Here is a 23,448-nt window from a genome sequence, read left to right as displayed (position 1 = left end):
CCAGTGCATGAGCACTGTGCCCCTACAGTGTCTAAGCAATACCTTAGACATTGTAAGTGCAGGGTAGCCATAAGAGTATATGGTCTGGGAGTCTGTTTTACACAAACTCCACAGCACCATAATGGCTACACTGAAAACTGGGAAGTTTGGTATCAAACTTCTCAGCACAATAAATGCACACTGATGCCAGTGTACATTTTATTGTGAAACACACCCCAGAGGGCACCTTAGAGGTGCCCCCTGAAACCTTAACCGACTATCTGTGTAGGCTGACTGGTTCCAGCAGCGTGCCACAACCGAGACATGTTGCTGGCCCCATGGGGAGAGTGCCTTTGTTACTCTGAGGCCAGTAACAAAGCCTGTACTGGGTGGAGATGCTAACACCTCCGCCAGGCAGGAGCTGTCACACCTGGCGGTGAGCCTCAAAGGCTCACCCCTTTGTGCCAGCACAGCAGGACACTCCAGCTAGTGGAGTTGCCCGCCCCCTACAGCCACGGCCCCCACTTTTGGCAGCAAGGCCGGAGGAAACAAAGAAACAACAAGGAGGAGTCACTGACCAGTCAGGACAGCCCCTAAGGTGTCCTGAGCTGAAGTGACTCTAACTTTTAGAAATCCTCCATCTTGCAGATGGAGGATTCCCCCAATAGGATTAGGGATGTGACCCCCTCCCCTTGGGAGGAGGCACAAAGAGGGTGTACTCACCCTCAGGGCTAGTAGCCATTGGCTACTAACCCCCCAGACCTAAACACGCCCTTAAATTTAGTATTTAAGGGCTTCCCTGAACCTAAGAATTTAGATTCCTGAAACTACAAGAAGAAGAAGACTGCTGAGCTGAAAAACCCCTGCAGAGGAAGAACAGAAGACACCAACTGCCTTGGCCCCAGACTTACCGGCCTGTTCCTGCCTTCCAAAGAAACCTGCTCCAGCGACGCTTTCCAAGGGACCAGCGACCTCTGAATCCTCTGAGGACTGCCCTGCTTCAAGAAAGACAAGAAACTCCCGAGGACAGCGGCACTGCTCCAAAAGAACTGCAACTTTGTTTCAAGTAGCAGAATTAAAGACCCCTGCAACTCTCCGCAAGAAGCGTGAGACTTGCAACACTGCACCCGGCGACCCTCGACTGGTGGAGAACCAACACCTCAGGGAGGACCCTCCGGCGACTCCAAGACTGTGAGTAACCAAAGTTGTCCCCCCTGAGCCCCCACAGCGACGCCTGCAGAGGGAATCCCGAGGCTCCCCCTGACCGCGACTGCCTGAACTCCATTTCCCGACGGCTGGAAAAGACCCTGCACCCACAGCCCCCAGCACCTGAAGGAACGGAACTCCTGTGCAGGAGTGACCCCCAGGAGGCCCTCTCCCTTGCCCAGGTGGTGGCTACCCCGAGGAGCCCCCCCCTTGCCCGCCTGCATCGCTGAAGAGACCCCTTGGTCTCCCATATTAAACTATTGGAAACCCGACGCGTGTTCCCACACTGCACCCGGCCGCCCCCGCGCTGCTGAGGGTGTACTTTTTGTGTGGACTTGTGTCCCCCCCGGTGCCCTACAAAACCCCCCTGGTCTGCCCTCCGAAGACGCGGGTACTTACCTGCTGGCAGACTGGAACCGGGGCACCCCCTTCTCTCCATTATAGCCTATGTGTTTTGGGCACCTCTTTGACCTTTGCACCTGACCGGCCCTGAGCTGCTGGTGTGATAACTTTGGGGTTGCTCTGAACCCCCAACAGTGGGCTACCTTGGACCAAAAACTGAAACCTGTAAGTGACTTACTTACCTGTTAAAACTAACATTACTTTACCATCCCCAGGAACTGTGAAAATTGCACTGTGTCCACTTTTAAAACAGCTTATTGTGTTTTATGTAAAAACGTATACATGCTAATGTAATGATTCAAAGTTCCTAAAGTACTGACCTGCAATACCTTTCAAATGAGATATTACATGTAGAATTTGAACCTGTGGTTCTTAAAATAAATTAAGAAAATATATTTTTCTATAACAAAACCTATTGGCTGGATTTGTCTCTGAGTGTGTGTTCCTCATTTATTGCCTGTGTGTATGTACAACAAATGCTTAACACTACTCCTTTGATAAGCCTACTGCTCGACCACACTACCACAAAATAGAGCATTAGTATTATCTCTTTTTGCCACTATCTTACCTCTAAGGGGAACCCTTGGACTCTGTGCATGCTATTCCTTACTTTGAAATAGCACATACAGAGCCAACTTCCTACAGTGCTCATGCATACACAATATACATCCTGAAAGCTAAAAGGTACACCTACAACCCAATGCAAGTGTGAATGGGTACTCTCTAGGCAACTTATGTGTAATTCCCCTTGTATGGACCCCAAATTGGGATGAGTCTGCAAGTAATGTGTACCAGTTCACCTTCTTAGAAATGTAGTACAGTGTAGGAAGTTGTGTAGCTAGACTACAGATTAACAACCATAAATCTGCAGGATACATGTGTTGTGGGCACAAATTGGGCACAATTTCCACATAAATGAACACAATGTCACAACACTGTGACATGCAAACATGGTTTGGGAATGCCAGTTGTCACATCCAGTCACCCATTCAGGATGTGTGAGGGCATATTGTATGGATGGCATCATGTCTACTGTGATGGATAATGTGGGCCAATAAAAGGCATGGGCAAATGTAATGTAGGACAATTCCAACATCTGAGGAGGAGCAGGGACCCACACATGTGCCTGTGTCAGCCATGTGTGGGATGTCACCAACATCCGAGGTTGGATCAACAAAAAAGATTCCCTGGCACAATTTGCTGCACCACACATGTAGTGGCAACACAAAACACTGAGTAGACTAGAGCAGTGAGAATCAGACACCATCCAACCCTGTTGTACAAATATGACAGTCAGGAAGTTTATTGTTATGATCTATTAGCCCACGTACTGCATTTGACTTTGCATGTGAGTGAACAGCCCCCTGGAAACTACACCACACTGGCATGACTAACATATCATGTTGTCATAGTTGTTTTTAAGTGCATGACAATACCAATAAACATGACACACATGGGTTAGATGTTTGCAAATGCAGTAAACCAAAGCAATGACATTTATTCTTTTACATTCAACATTTCAGCTGACCAAGGTTACAGCATTCAGCCATGGGAGATGACCCCTACTACTCATCCACAAACAGATATGGAGAGGTCCTATAACCAGGCATATATCAGGACCTGGACCACTGTTGAGAGGATATCTGGTTTGCTAAAATCCCACTTCCATCATCTGGATGTATCAGGTGGGTGACTGCTTTATTCACCATCATTAGTGTGAAAGATGATCCTGGCGTGTGCAATACTGCTCAACATTTGTTTGAAAACAAATGTCCCCTGGGATGAGGAGCAGGAGGCTCCCCATGAAGAGGATGACCATGTAAATCATCCAGCCATATACAATACTGTCGCCAGGACGTGCTCTCATTTTCCAGCATTTTTTCACATAAATACATGTGGAGTGTGGAATAAGGTATGACTGCCAAACATGTAAATATGTCATCCCATATAACATGTGTCTTGAAGTATATGTCACAGTGCTATTTCCTAAAAAAAAAAAACTATATCCAGGAAACCATGAGTAGGCCCCAGGAGTCGTCTATCTAGTGTGAACACTGTGGTCATCTACTAAGTACCAGACACAATGCACTGAGCTCAGAAAAGTGTGGTGTGTAATGTTTGCATTGCCTCCTAAACAAACATGTTTGACTGAAAACACACATATCTGCGATTGAACTGTTGTACCAAAAGGAAAATAGATAGACAGGAATCACAATGTGATGCATCAGAGAAACACTGTATGCCAAGGTTTGTAATTATTACTCAGGAGCTACAACAGTAGATCACTGTGAGATAAGTGTCAAATCAATGGGTGAAAGATTAATTACACTATTGACAACTCACAACATCCACATCTTTTGTACCAACATGTATGATAAATAGCAGGGGTACAACAGAGGACAGTACATCTGTATGTGTAGCACAGTGTACAACAAATCAGTGGTAATCTTGCTTGTTTTCTAATCAGTGCGATTGCATGTCTCATGCTGTTGGCTATGGGTCTGAATACATCATGACACAGCATGCCCTGTACATAGATGTGGGGCCATTAGCTGCCAAGAGCATTCCCTCAAACCACCCCTACTCACCGTCAAGATGCCAAAGGAGATTGTTTGTATCTGTGTCTGACTATCCCTCACAAGCACACCTACAGGGGAGCCAAGCAGAGTCCAAATAATGGCCTTAACAGGGCTTCTACATTGTGGAGGGGGCTACCAGAGTACACCAGTATTACTCCTAGAGTCATGATAGGTTGTTTGACCATTTACCCTACTCCCCACCTATAGCAATTGAAACAATACAACTGTGCTGCATATTGCCAGACACATGTGCAAGACATAATCTCCCATGGCCCAATGACAATGAGGAGAAGGAACAGCTGGGCAATAAGTATGTTGAAGTTGGGGAGCAAGCCCACAATGTAGCATCAATAGCAGCAACACTGCAGAGTCCTCAATTTTTAGTCTAGTGTGTGGTAGATACGTGAGTGACTCACACAATGTCAAGAGAGCACAATGAATAGAAAGACTGTAACCATGTCAGAAAGCATACAGCTTCACAAACAGTGTGTAGCTAAATTATCTGACCAGTCACAGTGTGATAAACTCATCCAGTTTGCACATACTACAACATTTTAATTATTGAAAATGGTGAGGACTGACCCTGGCTGTACCCTAGATCTGCTATCAAGGCCTAAGGCCGCTACTCTGAATAAAAGGTATATGCTACTTTTGCACAAGCATAATTGCAACCAACAGACTCCTCTAAGTCCCTAGTAGATAATAGGGCAAGGTTGACTCCAACTACCTATGAGTCCCTAGTAGATAATAGAGCGAGGAAGCTTTGACTTTCCGCTGCATGGCAAATGTGGTGCCAGCGGCAGATACAATATGTCAGTGTGTCCCCTGATGGGAGGCCCCTGGATGGGGGGAACATGATCAAATGGCAACATCCACATATCCATATGCAAGTGTGTACTAAGGGCCTTATATATGAGGAAATTGTACATCACGGTGCCGCAAGTAGTTTTGCAGCACTGAGCTGCCTAATTTCCAGAATGCAGGGATGCGCCGTATTTATAAGGATGCGGTGCACCCCTGTGTTCTCCCCTGCACTGGCGCTAAATCAGCTGCCTAGTGCCAACGCAGCTACCCTTGCGCCATGGTGCAAGGGTGCCTGCATTGCAGGGAGATTGTTTTTGTGCAGGAAGGGGCACCTTCATGCACAAAAAAAGTATCTTTAATGGTGATTTGCTCATATGTGTGCTGCATAATGCAGAACACATAGAAAGAGTAATACACGAGGAGAAACAAAAGTATTTCTCATCTTTGCCTCACTCTAAAACCAACCCTGGGTTAGCGTTAGTTATTGGTGCTGCCTCAGGTTTACAGTTTCTCGTAATTCTGGTGCAGTGTCAAAAAGCAATGGGCTGTTGTGTGGATACGCTCACAGCAACACCCGTTGCATGGCCCTTTGCCGCAGAAAACTGCTTTGGGGCAGCCAACCTTGTAAATATGGTGTAGGGCCCAGCACCACAGGAGCGATGCCTAAAATTAGGCTGCAGTGGTGCAAGGGCCTCGTAAATTAGGCCCTAAGCATCACAACACTTGCCTGCACCATACACATTGAACCTCCCCTCCACTGCTTGACAGCCTGCTGTCCAAACCTTAGGACACAGCACAGATAGTTCAACGTCTGTGCTGTCCTAAATATCTGTGTGTGGCCCAAATTCCAGTGCTAGTCCATGGCATTCTTGGGGACAAACTAAGCAATGAGCTCAGGTGTCAACACACAGGGGCTAATTTATAAGCCTCTTGTGCAGCAGTAGTGTAATTTATTATGATGCTACAGTGGCGCAGAACTGTCCCCTTACTCCTCACCGGATTTACAAACTGGCACAATGGTACCATTGCACCAGTTTGTAAACAGTAGTGCCACATCATATCTGCACCAGGTATAACGTATGCAAGAGAGGTGTTCCTCCGCATGGGCCCCGAAATGTCGCAGTGAAATTTCACTGCATCATTCTAGTATCATTTTTAACGTCTGCTGAAGGGCAGGCAATAAAGTGATGCAGTGCTTTGTTCTATGGACTTCCCTGTGCTTTGCTGGACTTGTGTCAAACTTCTTGATGCTAGTCCAGCAAAGCGCTACAACTGCGTCAGAAATTCAGACGCAGCTGGGCTAATGAGCGCTATGGTGTGCTGTATTGTAAATACAGTGCTACCATGGTGTTGTTAGGGGGTGCAGGGCGGCGCAAGAAAACTGGTGCATCAATCACGATGCACCATTTCCTTGGAAATGAGGCCCATTGTTGGCACAAGGGGCAACCCTCTGAAGGCGTGGTGTCCACAAAGCATAGAAAATGTGGCCTATGTGTGGTCTGGTCCATGTAATGCATGTACTTACACCCATGTACACTTACAAAACATACTTTGGACACATGGAAAGAGAGGAGTGTGTGAAACACAACCATTCACAGGTAACACAGCAACCCATATGCCTAGGAAAATGATTCCCAATAGCACCATACACATTTACATTTCTTGCAGGCCGTGCATCGAAAAAATGATGCATTGCCCCAGTGGAGTATTTTCCAGCAATCGTGTATGCCAAAAATTGACGCATGCCATACACGTGTGAGAAATTCTTCTTTTTTTTCGTCACGCATCCTCAAAAATCCAGGCATAGGCGTAGAGCGTAAAAAGAAATTATGCATTGGCCAAAACGTGCCACAGCAGCCCAGGAAGTGATGCAGTGGCTCAGCCATGTGGCAAACCAGGAACTGCAAAGTCACTTTAATTTTCTCTTACAGTCACAGTCTTTTTGTCTGTGTTGGAGAGAGGTTGTGTGTTGTTGGAGCTATGTTGAGGAGTGCTGGTAGAGGTGTCTTTTGTGCAGTCTTCTGTCCCTAAAGTGTCCCTGGCCTTTGTTTTGTCCTACTTGTGTATTGTATCTTTTTGTGGTTGTATTGTTCGTTGTTTGTCTTTGGGGTAGTTTAGTCTGTTGGGGTAGTTGGGGTTAGTTTGGCATTTTTTTTTGTTTGTTCCATGGGTTTGAATTGGGACATGTCAGGGAAGGGATGGGCCCGTCACCTAATAACACACTACCTCTCTAATATGGTGGCCATGTGTGGAAGAGTCATCCAAGGATACAGGACGGAGGCATGCTAGCTGCGGGTGGGGATGGTCCTGTTCCCCATGACCCATGTATTTGAGGTGGCGCACACAGCCCACCAAATGAAACATCGCTGGGCAGACATCATTGCCAGGGAATGGGACCTTCTGGACCACCTTGCAATCGAGGTCAGTGGAACTGTGACTGACTCCTGTTTTGCAATTGCAAGTACATGTCTATTTGGCTTAGGGCCTCCTTTACCAAGTTATGACAAAGGGCAGGGCTTTGAGTAGTGTCTGTGCCAAACAGCATCCATGACAAGGGCAGCAATGCACTATTAATAAGACAACATGCATATTCCTGTCTTGTCTCCTGTGTTTAGCCAATGAAGTCTGATGTGCACCAATGCCGACACACCTGTGTCATGGTGCAAGGGTACATGGTAACCATATACAAGTGTCCATGCCCACTAAGGGTCTGACGTACAACATGTGATGAGAAAACTGATGCAGGAGTAAAGGGAGTCATGGCTGAGTGTGTCCTGTGAGTCATGTATGTGCAGAGTGCCATCACAATTAGCTATGCTTGGAATTGATGCAGTAGGAAGTCATCAATAAAATGTGAACAATGTAGCTGGGACATGTATGTATGTATGTATGGTTCCAGCACATATGTGTACCTGTCAGTCTGGCCTACCAATTTATGTCACTGACACATGCCTAATAGCTCACTTACGTTTTCAATAACGTACGTCTCATATGTCCATTAGCAAATCATGTGTTATGTGCAAAAGTTGTCCATAGTGTTCTTTGTTCAACATTCACAGTGCTATGTTTCATGTTATTTCTTGGACGTGGACCCCAGCAGTAAACCATTGCAGTTGGCAAGCTTTGCAGACCGAGATGCTACCAGTGAGTGTCAATCTGTATGTGTAATGTGTATTGCACGTATTGTGTGTGATGTTGTATTTTGTGTGGAATGCCATGTACCAAATGCATATATGCTACCACAGATATTATATGCTATGCACTGATATAATCTATATGGTTGATGTTGTGTGTAGGATCTGCCTCCCAAGAAAACAATGGACTGCTGGCAACATGTGCTGCAAGGGCCTTGTAAATTTGGACATGGTGTATGTGTGCAAACACAGTGATGACATTAAGTACAGGTGCCAGAAGTACAGGGTCCTACATATGTACGCAGGGTGGCAAAATGTTGTTCTCTAAATAAGTTAAGACTCTGTGTATCACACATAGTACACAGTAACTCAGGTCATGGTGGGATTAGTGACCATGTGATTAGGTCCCAAAGATTAGCAGGGCAGTGATCAACATACTACACTTGAAAATGCGGTAGATTTGCCCACCCACGTAGTGCAATGCCCCATACCCTGTGTTGTACGTCGCAACATTGCCAACCCAGGTCATCCTCACAGATCTTGACATGTGTGTTTGGCCTGAGGAATTTCCTTACAATATTGTCATACAACATGCCATCACTCAAAACATCATCAGATAGTGGTGGTCCAGATTGTGTCCATGATGTGATGCAAACAGCTCCACACAATGTATAGCATTGGCCAGGATCCCTGTGCAGATGAGGTGTAGGGCATGCATGCACCCACATATGAGATAGTGGTGCTGAGTGCTTTTGTGCAACACTCTAACCAGATTTATGGACACATATACAGGCGATGGGCAGATTAGTGGGACACATCAAGTAACTCTGGGACTTTGCATGAGGTCATGGTAGAGCTCACCAGGTAGCGACCTGAGTGGATATGGGTGTAGGATCATGCTTCTCTGTGTGACATGGGTGAGTGCTCCACCTTCCATTTTCACATATGATTTCTGGCACATCCATTTTCCATGTAACAGTGTGTCTAGACACCTGTCCTTGCCATTTCAGGCACAAACTGTTGGGAGACTACATTTAACTAGCAGTCCTTGTTCAGATAAGTTTGGTACATGCCAACGGATTCAAGGGCAACTGCACATGTAGGAGGGACATTGATGAACAATCCAACAAGATGAGTGTGACCTACCATGGTCACATTACTGATGAGTATGATGAGCATAGTCAATGGTGACATGGTCCTTTGCAGATGTTCCAAGATGGTTCAATGGCATCATTCAACATTAGCTAGCCTTGATACCTTGGACATGAGTAATATGTAGATGATGGTTGGTGTGCAGATGTGTATGAACCTTGCCCTTCAAGATGTCATTGTGATTTGCGCTGGCCAACGTGTGATGACTGCAGATGGTGTTCTATGGCATGCCTGTTTTTCTTTTACATAAAATACATTTGGCTGGCATGGCCTATTTCTGTTTCAGCTGCCAACATGACCCCATATCAGAAGCAGGAATCTGACAAGCGGGCAGAATGCTACCGCTAAATCTGTCTGGTGCAGAAGGGCTTCTGGAGGATAGGGTGGCTGTATGAGTGGGAATGATCATCAGGCTCCTGGTAGGCCCTTCCTCAAGGAGGACCACCCAAGGCACCATCCGCCTCCAGCACCCACACAGCAGGCAGGTCTAAGGCTGCAGGCGGGGCAGGGTCTACAGGGGCTGGACCATCACCGTCAGCTGAACATACCAGTGCCCCAACTACTCCAACAGTTGTTCCGCCCTTTATTGTGCCCCCATATGTACAGGGATTTTGTGTGGAGCTTGCAGCCCAAAGGCATAGGATTGCCAAACTTGAACGTTACCATGTATGTATGTATGTATGTATTTGGTATTTATAAAGCACTTTCCAGCCGAAGAATCACAGCGCTCAAAAGAACAGAGTAAGTGACTGACCCCAAGCCGAAAAGATGGAAGACTGGATTAACGCGTGAAGAGCCAAGTTTTGACTAACTTCATAAAGGCCAATAAATTTTGTTCCTCTCCTTATAGACAGAGGGAGTGAGTTACAGCATTTGGCAACAGCTACCGTAAAAGCCTGGTCCCCCCATCTAACCTTATAGGTGCGAGGGGCCTGAATCCGGAAGGCTCCCATAGATCTAAGTTGCTGGCTGGGTCTATACTAATGTAATCTCGAGGATAGATATTTAGATCCCCTTCTGTGCACAGCCTTATAGGTCAGACATAAAGTTTTTAACCTAATGCGCTTTGCTACTGGTAGCCATTGCAATTGTTTCAATCTGCCACTGGCAAAAGCCGAGCAAGGGAGGTTTAGTATAAAACGGGCATCTGTGTTCTGAATAAGCTAAAGCTTATTAAGTGATGCGTTATCCAAGTTGAGCATCAAGGCATTACAATAATCCAATTTAGATATTACCAATGCCAAAATAACTATGACTCTCAACTCCCTTGATAAATAAGGAAAGATCTTTTTCAACATTCTCAAAGTCCAGAAGCAGGTTTTAACAACATGATTAACATGCAACTTAAAAGAGAGACAATTGTCGAAAATGACACCCAAATTTCTAGTGGCCACAATAGGCACAAGAGGGACTCCACACTCTGATGGCCACCAGCGTGAATTCCATAATTCTTTGCCTGAACCGAACCACAGAATTTCGGTTTTGTGGCCATTTAGTTTAAGCCAGTTTAGGCCCATCCACCTATTGACTTCTCGCATGCAGTTGTTAAAGCGGTCTGCCTCTTCCTCCCAGTTCTTGGAGACCGGGATGATCAATTGAGTGTCATCAGCATAGGAGGTAAGCGTAAAACCAAATGTACGAATTAGTCCGGCTAAAGGTGCGACATACAAATTGAATAATGTGGGGCTGAGGGAGGAGCCCTGGGGAACACCACATGGTAAGGAATACGCTGGCGACTTAAAGTTTCCACAGCTCACCGTGATCGATCGATCTTTCAAGAAGGATATAAGAATCTTCAGAGCAATGTCCCTAAACCCTGCTTGATGGAGGCGGGATATCATAATCGGAGGCGAGATAGTATCAAATGCTTCAGATAAGTCCAATAGGACTAATATGCCTCCTTGTCCCTCATCCACCAGCCTGCAAATCGTATCATAGGTGGTGATAAGCGTTGATTCAGTTCTATGTGCCTGCCTGAAACCATGTTGGGAGGAGTCCAATCCTCCTGAGGTAATTAGGAAATTGGCTAATTCTTTATGAATGTGTTTTTCAAAGATCTTTGCCTGAAAGGGAAGTAAAGAAATGGGCCGCAGATTTCTCAGATCATGTCTTGCTCCATCAGGTTTCTTTTTCAGAGGGACCATGGTTGCACCCCTCCAAGATGGACAGTAGGCTCCCGTGGTTAAAACTTCACGAAAAACTGGGACTAGAGCAATTGAGACAGGATCAGGGACCTGTTGAAGAATATGAGGAGGACAAGGATCTCTGGGGAACCTGATTTGATTCCTAACATTAACTTTTTAATTCTCTTAGAAGGTAGTGGCTGAAATTAGTTAACAGAGGATAGTCAATATCTGAGGTGCTGTTGACAGTATCAAGTACACCATCCAAGTCTTCAGCGTGATTAAAGCTCGAGTATATTTGTAGAATTTTATTTTCAAAAAAGGTGGCCACCTTATTACAAAACTCTTGTGAGTTCTCCATCTCCGGAGGAGGACTAGGTGTTGTCAAGGTACTTACAACTTTGAAAAGTTTTCTGGGGGCATTAGATGCCTCCTTAATCTTTTCAGTAAAATATTAAGATTTAGCTTTAGTAGTCGCCTCTAAGAACATCTCTTAGTTTTTCTTTCTCAACCAAATTGGGATCTAACTTCCACCACCGTTCTTGTTGATGATTTTTTCTTTGAAGTAGCTTGAGGTCCTTAGTGAACCAAGGATGTCTGCCTTTTTTGTTTCATGCTAAACAAAGGGTTTAAGTGGGGCCAGTTGATTAATAGCAATAGATATTCCCTGATTGAAGCTGTCTGTGACTGACAGAGACAGATCATTAGCGGCTGCCCAGACTACCTCAAAGCTGGTCCTAACTCTTGCTTCTTAATACGATTCCAGTGTCTGACCAGTTTCCCCTTGAAACTAGATTGCTTGGACAGGTACACCTCAGTAAATCTAAAGGTTAATAGATGATGATCTGTCCAGCTAAATTGGGAATTAGTCATCAGTAGCTGATCCTTAGCTCAAGTAAATATCCCATCTAACAGATTGCCTGCTACATGAGTGGCAGAAGTAACGTTTAATTCCCAGTCCGAAGCTGCCATAAAATGTAAAAATTCCACAATATGTGGGTTTTGGGTGTCGTCGAAGTGGACATTAAAATCCCCTAAAATAATGGCTTTAGTTAACAAAGTTAGAGGTTCTAGTAAGTTTGGCCAATGCTGCAAAAAGTTGGAGTAAGGGCCAGGTGGCCGATAAACTAGAAGTCCTTCCAATAATATGGAATTATTTTGGCATATTTTAAAATACATTGCTTTACATATCTCAGAAGAAGGAATAGTCCCATTCCATTGGCATGTAAGGCGTAACTTACAAATAACTACTAATCCTCTTCCTCTATCAGTAGTTCTCTTCAGTCTATAATATGCATATCCCAAAGGTGTAGCCTCTATGAATTCTGGATTAGAGTAATTTTTTGCCCAGGTTTCTGTAATAAAAAGGCAATCAAGTTTGTGCTTCCCAATTAAATATTCAATTCCCATTTTATGCTTACCTAAAGAACGAGCATTTATTAACGCGCAAGTTAGCATATCCCTGGTTAGGATCGATCCCTTTATTTGCCTTTTACATACCATAGATGAAAACATGCCAGGAGCCCTTACATCACCTGAAATCTGGGGTGTCCATTTGCACTGCTTACAACTCCATTCTTTCAAATTATCTAGGGCCATCTTAAGCGAGCACAGATTGCCAGCTAATGAATGGAGGATTTGGGATGAATAAAAAAGGTGGTCAGAAGCTACCAGGTGAGGGGCATAATCACCGGTCCCCGGTCAGGCGCAGACGGGTGCAGATGGGCTTGCCGCTGGCACACCTTTGGCACGCCAGTGGCGCACCCACTGCGTGTGTCCGCTGCATGGCTGCATCTGACCTAAAATATATCAGCGCCGGGTCAAGAGAGCAAAGGCTCATGTGACCACCGGCAGCTGAATAGGAAACCACCAGAGAGTGGTTAATGGAGGACGGGCTCTGACAGGCCCTCAGCCTTCAAAAAACAATACTTGTGCTTATCTTTTTTTTTTAATGCTTTTTAAAAACTGCTTTAAAACGTTCAAACATACAAATATAAATGATGCCCCCGAAGGTAATCAATTCCCCATGTGGAAATGTTGACAATGTTGAGGGTGATAAAGGCTGCAGTGATGAGACACTGAAAGAGACAATGGTCAGGGGGACACTACTTCCCTTCCCCTGTATATAGTATTTGACATAGTTGGGGTATTTAGATGGTTAGGGTTAGATTAGTTAGTGTAGTATAGGCTATTGTTACTACATAGTGGTCCATCTTGGGGGTTGGGGTTTTGGGTTTCTCTTTTTGTTTGGTGTTTCTAGGGGGGTGGGTGCTGTTTAGGATACGTGTGTTAAAAAAAAAATATATATATATATATATATATATATGTATATATCTTTGTTTAGGCTAAAGGTTGAGTTAGTTCATGTTTAGCTGTAGTTCCTGTTGTCCTTGTCTACAGATTTGTTTTGAGGGGTTTGGGGGTTAATGTTTGTCATGTTGCGTTAGATGTATAGGATAAGCTAAGATAAGCTAAGTTAGTTGTAGATATAAGTTAGGATAAGCTAGTGTAGCTTAGGTTAGTTAGTTTAGGGAATTTTAGGCTTATAGTTATAGTTTCATTAAATCGTTTGCAGCCGCATTTATAGTGATTTTACCAGCTGTTCCTATCATTTATGCTACCTGTTGCATGACATGCTTAGGAGCCTCAGGAACTGCTTGCTAGCCAACATAGATATCAGTCACTTCACTTATGTTTCAGTCAGTGTGTGTGGCTTTGTGTTTATCACAAATCCACACATATCCCTTTGGTAAGCAGTCAGTGTGTTAGCATGACATGTCATAACATGCTCATGTTATAAATGCTTCTTACACACATACAACACGAAGGTTGTGCAAAGTGAATTCATTTACAAATGTGATTGTTAGTGCAGTAATTCTGTACATTTAATGAAAACCCCAACATATGTACTTATCCATTGAATGTCCAAACAGAGTCCACGGGTGAACATGCCCTGGGACATGTGTAGGAGAGGAGTGCTTCAGTGAGGAGGAGCACATTGCCATTAGAGAAGATTGAGCAGAATGACAGTCCACATATGTGAGAGATCAACAGTGGGAGAGTCCAATTGAAGACAGTGCCAGATGTTACGTCACTGGCACGATCTTAAGCACAGAGAAAAGGAGAAAGGGGCCATTTGCCCGAGAGAAAGCTACCAGCCAGTTTTCCTTGTGAAAGATGTTCCTTCCACATCTTCATTCTCTGACGTATATGGTGCCTCCCATGACAGGGCTGTTGGAGTTGCTGCAGTAGAGGGAGGCACACACACTTCAGGGGCTGAAGATGAGGATGCTGTGTCCCCGGCAGCTCTCATCTGTGGGAATACATGAGGCAACACAGCAGCAAGGATAGCCTGCAAGACTGCAGCAACATCACGGTGGTAGACACCCAAGTTGGAGATGAGGGAGTCCAGCTTCCTCTCTATGGACCTGAAGACCTGTTGCATTGCCACCAGCCTGTTGTCAATCAAGCTAGTGCCACTTTAGCTGGGCATTTGCCCGTGCCTCTGCCTCATGACACCAGCGTCATCAGCCAGGGACTGCTTGAGCCCATGAAGTGGATAGTGGGTGTCTAGTATGAATGCCAAGTTATCCTTATTTGGATTGAGGCACCTCTGGACTGACTCTAGGGCACCCGCCACACATAAGCATGCCAACATCCTATAATGTAGCCTGCATACAGTACATTTTGGTGCAGGGAAATGGATGCCTCCCTCTTTTGACATTGCAGGACTTCTTTCTAAACCCCTTGCACCTCTGCTACCTCCCTTTTTAATGAAGACGTGAGGCACGAACAGCGCAAGCGACTTGTAGGTGAGCCCCTACATTTGTTTGCTGTTTAACCATAAGCATGCCAGCTTTCTACACTTTAGCCTGCATACAGTACATTTTGGCACAAGGACCTAGCTGCATCCCCTTTCGACATAACATATTTCCCACATTGCTCAACAGTGTGACTTACCCTGTGGTTATTGTGCTTCTTCACATGCTGCACTGCTGTGTCCTTGGACTCCTGTGAATGACTCCTCAGGGATGACAGCTGCCCCATCTCCTCAAGGTCATCAAGCTACTCATGGGGTGCTAGACTGCAGTCTGCTGTGCTGCCTTGCGATTGCGGGCCAGTTTCTCCTTTTTTCAGTGCTTGCTATCGGGCCAATGCTTCTTACAGTTCACAACTGTCCTCTTGACCTCTGCCACACTGTTTACTGCCATATTGCCTCCTTCTTCCTTAATGGCAATTTGGAGGTGACAAATAGCTGTTATGGATGGTGTATCACCACCCTGATCAAAATGCTGTTCTACTATACACTGAACCTGCACTTTCTCTTCCTCTTCCCCTTCTCCTGGGTCTCTGCCTGGACATCTTGGCTGGTAAGTGGGTTGTTGCGGCTGTCCTGGGGCTATTTGGTCTGGGGTTCTTCATTTCTGGGTCTCCTGTGGTGTTTTATGTGTCTCCTGTGTTTTTTATTTGGAACAGCGTCTCGCAGCATTTCTTTTACGCCTTTGGCACTAAGGTGAAACTAGGCCGATTAGCATCAAAGTATGTGCCACTAATCAGGCTAATGTCAGTTTTGCAGCACTAGCGTCATTTTCCTTTACGAAGTGGTGCAAAGGTGAGTGCCATTCTTTTTACACTAACTAAATCCTAACACCATGGTACACTGTTTTGTAAATACTGCGCACACATGGCATTGGGATCTGATGTTAGCTGGCATTAAGCATTTTGATGCACAACTATGCTAGCACAGTTTAGCGTCATTCCTTGTAAATGAGCCCCTGTGTCTTTGTACAAAACAAAATTTCCACTTAAAGGTGAATAAAAACTTTTAGGGGATGGCCCATAACAATGTCTTTATACTGTACGATGCTGATGCTAAGAGCAGAGACAGCCTTTAAACTACCAGGCATGATCAAGTGTAGCAGAAAAAATAAGCCACATGCTTTTTTGCATTTCCATTCAGCTATGTCAAAACTGAGAGAGCACATTCATCTCTGTCAGAACAAAACAAAGAAAAACAATTGTTATAGCTAGGCATTCCTAAATATGGGCTTCCTGCATAGGCTTTCTCTCAGCTCAGTGAAGGCACACATGCAGTTGTCATCCATTGATACTAAATCAGACACATCCTTGTGCGTCAGCCTCTGTAAATGATTGGGCAAAAGGGAAAAGTGTGGAATCCAATGATGACACTAGCCAACCATTCCCAGAAACATTTGAACCTCTTTCTGTGTAACAGGGGGATTCATTTGCATAACTGCTAAGATTCTTTCTTGGCACACCTTCCCCATACCTTTCTCAGTGTGGTGACCTAAATACAGGACTTCTGTCTTGCAATACTGTAATTTTGCAGGGAGGAGTTGGCTTTCCTTGTGCAATGATATGGAAAAGAATGCTTGGCAAAAGTCAATCACAGTAAACCATTCTGCTTCATAGGGAATCTGAAATAAAATCACTGCTGTATTCGGTACCACCAGACAACATGGAACGACAATCTTGTTCACTTTTCACAGGTATTGGACTACGCAGTACTTTCCATTGGGCTTCCACAGTCCTAGAATGGGAGAGTTACATGGGCTAACTTCTGTTATCCCATTAAAACAAACTAGGATTCACTACACCCTCCCCATTTCCGTAACAGGTATGACGAAGGTACAGGAACCCAAAAAAAAACACTGAACTAAAAAGCTAAAAGCATAAAAGCTGGCTAAAAAACTCTTTAAAATGTGTTAAAAAAGGAATAAAAACAGTTCAGTTAAAATACATACAGAGATGTTAATATCAACCATGACAAGCACAGCGTGCCAAAGCAAAGTTAATTTAAATGCATAATTTTAATCGGAAAATGGCAGGCCAATTCATCAAACTATTTGCTGTAAGCGTGTTCTTGAAGAGTGTCATCGAAGTCACCAACCAAGGACCCAAAAAATGAGTCCACATCATCTGATGTTAAGTCGAGTGCTGGGCGGACAAACCGATCCACAGAGCAGTAGTGAGAAGTAGTCTCTAGTGTAAAGTAATCCGCAGCAGTACCGTTGTCCATGGTAGATCCTAAAACGGAAGGCTCATAGGTGGCCTCGCAGAGCAACCTCTGTCTCAAGGGGCATGACCACGTATGAACCCTCATCGGGGACATCAGCAGTTCGTGGTCCACAGGAGATGTCGGTGCAACAGCAAGACAGACTATAGGCAGATGTTCAAAGAGGCACCACACGCAGTGGAAAACTGGTTGTACGCACCAAAGAAGGGGACGAAATGACAACGACCAATCATGCTCCAATTCCACCACCAAAGGTGCACCGAAGATTTGAACCATGCATTTACGGCACAGCAGAGTTGGTGGGAGTGGCTCCATTGCTCTGCGTAGCTGGAAAGAAACAACCACTGAAAATCAGAAGAAATAGCAGTAAAAGTCCATCAATCAAAGCCAAAATAATTGGAAAGTCACTAAACACACTTGAAAAGAGCGAATGGATGGCTGACGGGATGACTCCAAAGACAGTCTGGAAGATGGACACGAAACCAGACCTGATGGCCTTAAAGAAGTGGACAATCCCATTAGTGCTTGAAGCATTGAATATTCTGGATACCAGTTCTCCAAAGTGCTTGGGGAAGTTGGTATTTATTAGGGATTGTATCTCGGCTGATGATCTCGCAATCTGGAGAGCATACGTCTCTCCGGCGGATGTCAAGGCGACCTGTTTTTGAAACAATAGCGCCTTTAGCCTGCTCAGCTTGTCATAATTCACATTAATAGTATCTATGTGGGGCCACATGTCAGATACTTTTATCTCTCAGTGGGGGGGGATAAAACATGTCCACAACACATAATGACCTTCGAGACCGAGATTGCGTGGGCAATTCCTGGTCGCATGCCGCAACAACCTTGATCGCTCAGAACCACATAAGTTCCATTGGAAAGTACATGAAATACCAGTCGAATCAAAGGGATGGGAGTACCCTTCTTAAAACAGGCCAAGTTCGCGACCCCCGCATTATAAAGGCCGTGAAGGGACACCTGCTTACATATCATTGAATGACTAACAGTAGTCTCACATTCGCTTCCACTAAGAAAGACCTCTGTTTCGCTGTTCAAACATTTATAATCAAAGGGCAGCACCCACTCTTCCTTAATATAGCTATTGCCTAGTTGCTCGTACCTTCCAACTGCAAGATGTTTCAGGCAGCTTGAGAAATGAAAAGTTGAAATGGGTAAATGAATTATGCCATGTAAGAGCCAAATAGTTCTGCTACTGTGAAGGGCAACTTGTCTAACTTCTCTACGTGAAGCATGGTGAAACTAGCTTCTCTTTTAGCCATTGTCTGTTGTTCCCCGGAAAAGTTAAAAGCAATGAATAATTCACTCCCATTTATATATATTTCCATGGAATGCGGCCATTTTTCAGTGTCTGTAATGTCCAACCCAGCTGCATGATGGAACGTAGCTGTGTCTGTCCATGATATAACCGGGACAAGTCTGTCTGAGTAATAGCAATAGCAAACAACACTATATTAGTGGATGAGTCTGAAGAAAAGTCATCAATGTCTATGAAATAGCCAGAAGCAGTCTCTGCAAAAACTGGAGCCGGTGCATTACTTGTGCTTTGGTCCACTTCGCGTGGAAGCTCTTAGTAGACAGTGTCATCATTGTGTGTGGTGTTGGTGTAAAAAACAGCCAAGCCTTGGACAGGAGTTGCCATTGAAGTGGTGACTGGAACTAGCAAAAGTTAATTTTTCGCCCCCCCCATGGTCGAGGAGGTGTCAGGAACAGCATTGGACATTGTTGCATAGTCCGTAGTAGTGTTGTTCATCCTACTATGTAGATGTATGTCGTGTTGGGTAGTGAGAAGGGATCGGGAACCACCCAAGGGACCTCTTGGTCTACTGCGAGGGATCAGCCACATGGTGTAATTCGATGTCATCAATGGAAATTAATCTGTTTGTTCGAGGACCAGACAGTGGTGGTAAAACCAGATCCCCAACTTTAGGAATTCAGCCAGTTGAAGTTTTTGGCTAAATCTCTAAGGTGGCAGCACTGGTAGATGATTTATCATCACAAAATTGCTGCAGCTCATGTAAGACAGTGAGACGTTCATTTATGTCAAATGGTGTTTCTGCTGCCACCAAACCAAAGGCATCAAGATCTGGGACATACATAGGTATCCCAAAGAGAACCTCATAAGGAGTGCGTCCCTCCAAGGACCGTCTTGGTAGATTATTCAGTGCTCTCTGGATCCCATATAGGTGATGTAGCCAGCTGCGGCCTGAACCTAATACTCGAGCTGTTAAGGACTGCTTTAGATTATGATTCTGCTTCTCCACAACTGAATTTCCCTCGGGATGGTGTGGTAAGGAGTAATGGAGTTCAACACCCATCATCCCCATGGTGTTCCTGAATGCCTTAGAGGCAAATACAGGGTCCTGGTCCGAATGGAATGCTGCAACGCATATGTACCGATAAAGATCAGCAAGTCTTTTATATTAGTTCGAGCGTCAGCCGACCGCTGCCACAGGAATCTAGAACAAGAATCTACAGCGACTAGAATATATTTGTATGCACCATAAGGCTGTAGGGGACCACAATGGTCCAGGTACACACACTGTAGTGGCCTGTTGGACACTTAGAGGGATGTCTGTGGTGGGCATTTGATATTAGAACCCTTTATCTGCTGGCAAATGTCACAGTAAAGGACATATTTCTTTGTCCGTTTGCATAGACCAGGCCACCCGAAGCGTTTCTGTAAGAGACAATATACCAGCATGTGCAGAAGCGGCACCCTCATGCGCTGCTTTTATTAAATCTAATCTCTGGTCTTCGTTGGGGATCACTCGATCTCCAAAGCCTGCATAAGCAACATTATGTGCACTGATATGGTAAGAATAGTTTGTAGGGTATCCATTTGGAAGGGACTTGCCTGCAGCTGAAGCTTTCACAGCAGTCAATATTTCATTATCCAACCTCGTTTGTGAATGAGTCACTGCAGCCACAGAAGCCGTAGCTACTGCTGCTTTGGCCTCTTCGTCAGCCAATGTGTTGCCGCTAATGTGTACTCCTACACATTTGTGGCCCAATGTATGTACTGCATGGACACACGGTAGCTTATCCTTAAGATCAGCCACCCTCCCCCACAATATTTTGTGTTTAATGGTGTTCCCTTTCGAATCTCTAAACCCATTCAGCTTCCAGTGATTAAGGTAACCATTGTATGACTGAACGCAGTAATATGAGTCACAGACTATTAAAGTCAGGCTTCCTGGCTCTGTGTGCTCGAATGCTAGTATAAGAGCTTTAAGTTCAGCCAGCTGAGCTGTGCAGTCCCCTAAGGTCTGCATGTAGGTATTGTTACGGTGGAAGACTCCATCTTCCATCACTCCGCTCACGGCTGCGCAAGCGGTTGAGCATTGATGTTTAGAACCTACAGCCGGTTGTGCTGAACCATCAGTGTATATGACAGTATGGTATCTGTCTAATGGCAGGATATTTAGAGGAGCGGGGTACTCCTGTTCGTACTGGAGAAACTCTTGTGTCTGAAGTTTTGGATCAAAAATGTAATCAACATCAGTGGCGGTCAGAGACATTGCCGATTGTATCCAACGTGGATGTAATGCTTTAGCGTTAGGAACGCTTGCTTTGGTGACAGCCTCTAAGGCCGGCACCGGGGAAACCACAATAATACGTTTCGCCTGGACGAGTGGTCTCTCTTTTATGACGGCCATCTGAACTGCCATCAGAATCTTTTCTGGAGGTGCAAAACGCTGTTCTGCATTAGAGTATAAATGTGATTTATATGCTATGGGTACCGTGTCACCCTCGTTGAAGGTGACATAAGTAAATCCAATGGCACCACCAATTATTCTGATGACCAAATTTGTTTTATTGTCACTGTGTGTAAGTGTTTAGCTTCTAGCATGTCCTGTTGCATTTCCCTAAGGATGCATGTGTGTTCAACTGTCCAGTGGCTGCTAGAAAAATTGGGCCGAACCAAGTCATAAAGTGGCTTGATACGTTGTGCATAGTCTGGAATGTATGTTCTGCCAAAGTTAAAGAAACCCAGTAATGACTGCAGTTTCTTAAGGGTATTAGGAGGGTGTAGTTGAGCACATTTTTCTAGAAAGTGCGGGCCAGGCTCTTCCCCTCATTTGATAGCTCATATCCCAGGAACAGTACACTGAGAAAGGCGATCTTACTTTTCTTAAAGTTGAATTTGTAACTGAAGTCTGCAAAATCCCAAAATGATCCGATCGACCCTTACAAGATGAATGTCGAGGTTGTCGTCTGTGAGATAAATGTCATCCACAAAGGATAACGCCTCGGAATCAATATCATGTAATATTGATGTTACACGGGCTGAGAATAGCCCTGGGCTATTCTTATAGCCTTGAGGTAAACAACAAAAGCATTTCTGAGAGCCAAATGAGAAAGCACTCAGGTCCCGAATTTCATGTGCTAAGTTCTGGCAGAAAAAGCCTTTAGATATGTCTAATGTTGTTTTATATTTTTTACGCACTATATTGTTAAATAGTGCCGTACTATGTAAATTTTGTATAGCATGTGTATGACAATTTACGTGTCTGTAATCAATGACTATTCTGTATGAATGGTCTGGCTTTGCAACGGAGGATAACAGGTTATTTATTGCAGATGTATAGGGCTCAATTACTCCCTGGTACTCGAGCTAGGTGAGGATCTCCTTCACCGGAGCTTTTGCTTCATGTTTAACAGGATATTGTGGCTGTGGATGGGGTGTGGACCTAACGGGAATAATATGACAAGGAGACTCCTTGTCCCAACCTACATGATTGCGGTATAATGCACGTGCCTGCGCTAAAGCCCATTCAGCAGCATAGGCTTCTTTTTCTGCTTTCGGAACAAGATCGGAGAAAGAAGGCAAAATGACATCTTCCCCATGCGGGAGCTTACGTACATGTTCAGGTGGCCAGTCTCTTTCAGCCAATAGGCTATCACTAGTAAGTTCATCCCAGAATATCACACCAATGGTGCGCTCCATGTCTCCCTCTATCTGAATTTTTAAATCATAAACTCTGTTGGGTGGGAGAACGCGGCCGTCCGCAGTTTCAACTGCAATAAAATCGCTATTTGCTGTCGCATCTAGATGATCTGGTGACATATTGTGACCTCTGCTGCGCTGTCTAACAGAGTCACTGCCCACGTCTTGTTCCTCAACAGTGTTCTCAAGTGTACTGGCATTTTTAGCTGTCAGTGCTGCCACCTTTTTCTTTTTAAACTGTGGCTTTTGCTGAGGAGTCTTTTCTTCTTTTTTAATGGTAGCTTTTTAGGGCCCTCTTGTGCCTGCTTTGTACCCTCCTTATGGGCCATACCTTGTAACTCCAATTTCTTTGGTTTGGCTCCCAAACTATCCCACCCTATACTAGTATAGGTGTTATTTTTGTTAGCTGTCTCTCTTGTTCTAAGTGTGGAGTTTCCTGGAGACGCTGGCGTATTGCCAGAGCTACCACTTCCCCTTTAATATTACTGAGTATTATTGAGGAAACCGCATCAAAGTTGCGCATTAAGTTCGTCCCCAAATCCAAGGCTGGTGCAGCCCCGTGCTCATTCTGTATTTGTTTTAACACTTCCGGTAAATTGGCAAGTGTCGGGGTACCATGTGTGGTAGTATATATGGCAGCGAAGACTGTACCCCATGTGGCGCAGTCATCCACCGAAAGAACCATCCCAAAGGGCAAGCACATAGCGAGCAGTCTATGTTTTTCCTGTGGTCCCATATGGGGAAACACAGCTTCCAGCTGATTAGTTTTCTGGGCAATCCAGAACGGTACTTTTTACCGTTCTGTGGGTACTTTACCCATGATAGTATGCACTGTTTGTGGATTAATCCCAGTAGCCATTGGTAACCACCAGGTACTGGCAGTGCTGGACACGCTGGTACGGTGTTCAAAGTTTGCATTATGAACTAAACTAGTCGTCTATATAATGTCATTAATTCATTATATAAATCTCGCAGATCTGCTATTAGTATATTCTGTATGCCTGGGTGAGGTGTGTATGTGGCAAACATAGGCCACGTTGGTCCATCATTACTTAAGGGACCT

The sequence above is a fragment of the Pleurodeles waltl genome, chromosome 4_1, assembly GCF_031143425.1.
Source record: "Pleurodeles waltl isolate 20211129_DDA chromosome 4_1, aPleWal1.hap1.20221129, whole genome shotgun sequence".
NCBI lineage: Eukaryota > Metazoa > Chordata > Amphibia > Caudata > Salamandridae > Pleurodeles > Pleurodeles waltl.
The sequence above is the reverse complement of the archived record's forward strand: the minus strand, read 5'-3'. Positions refer to the sequence as shown.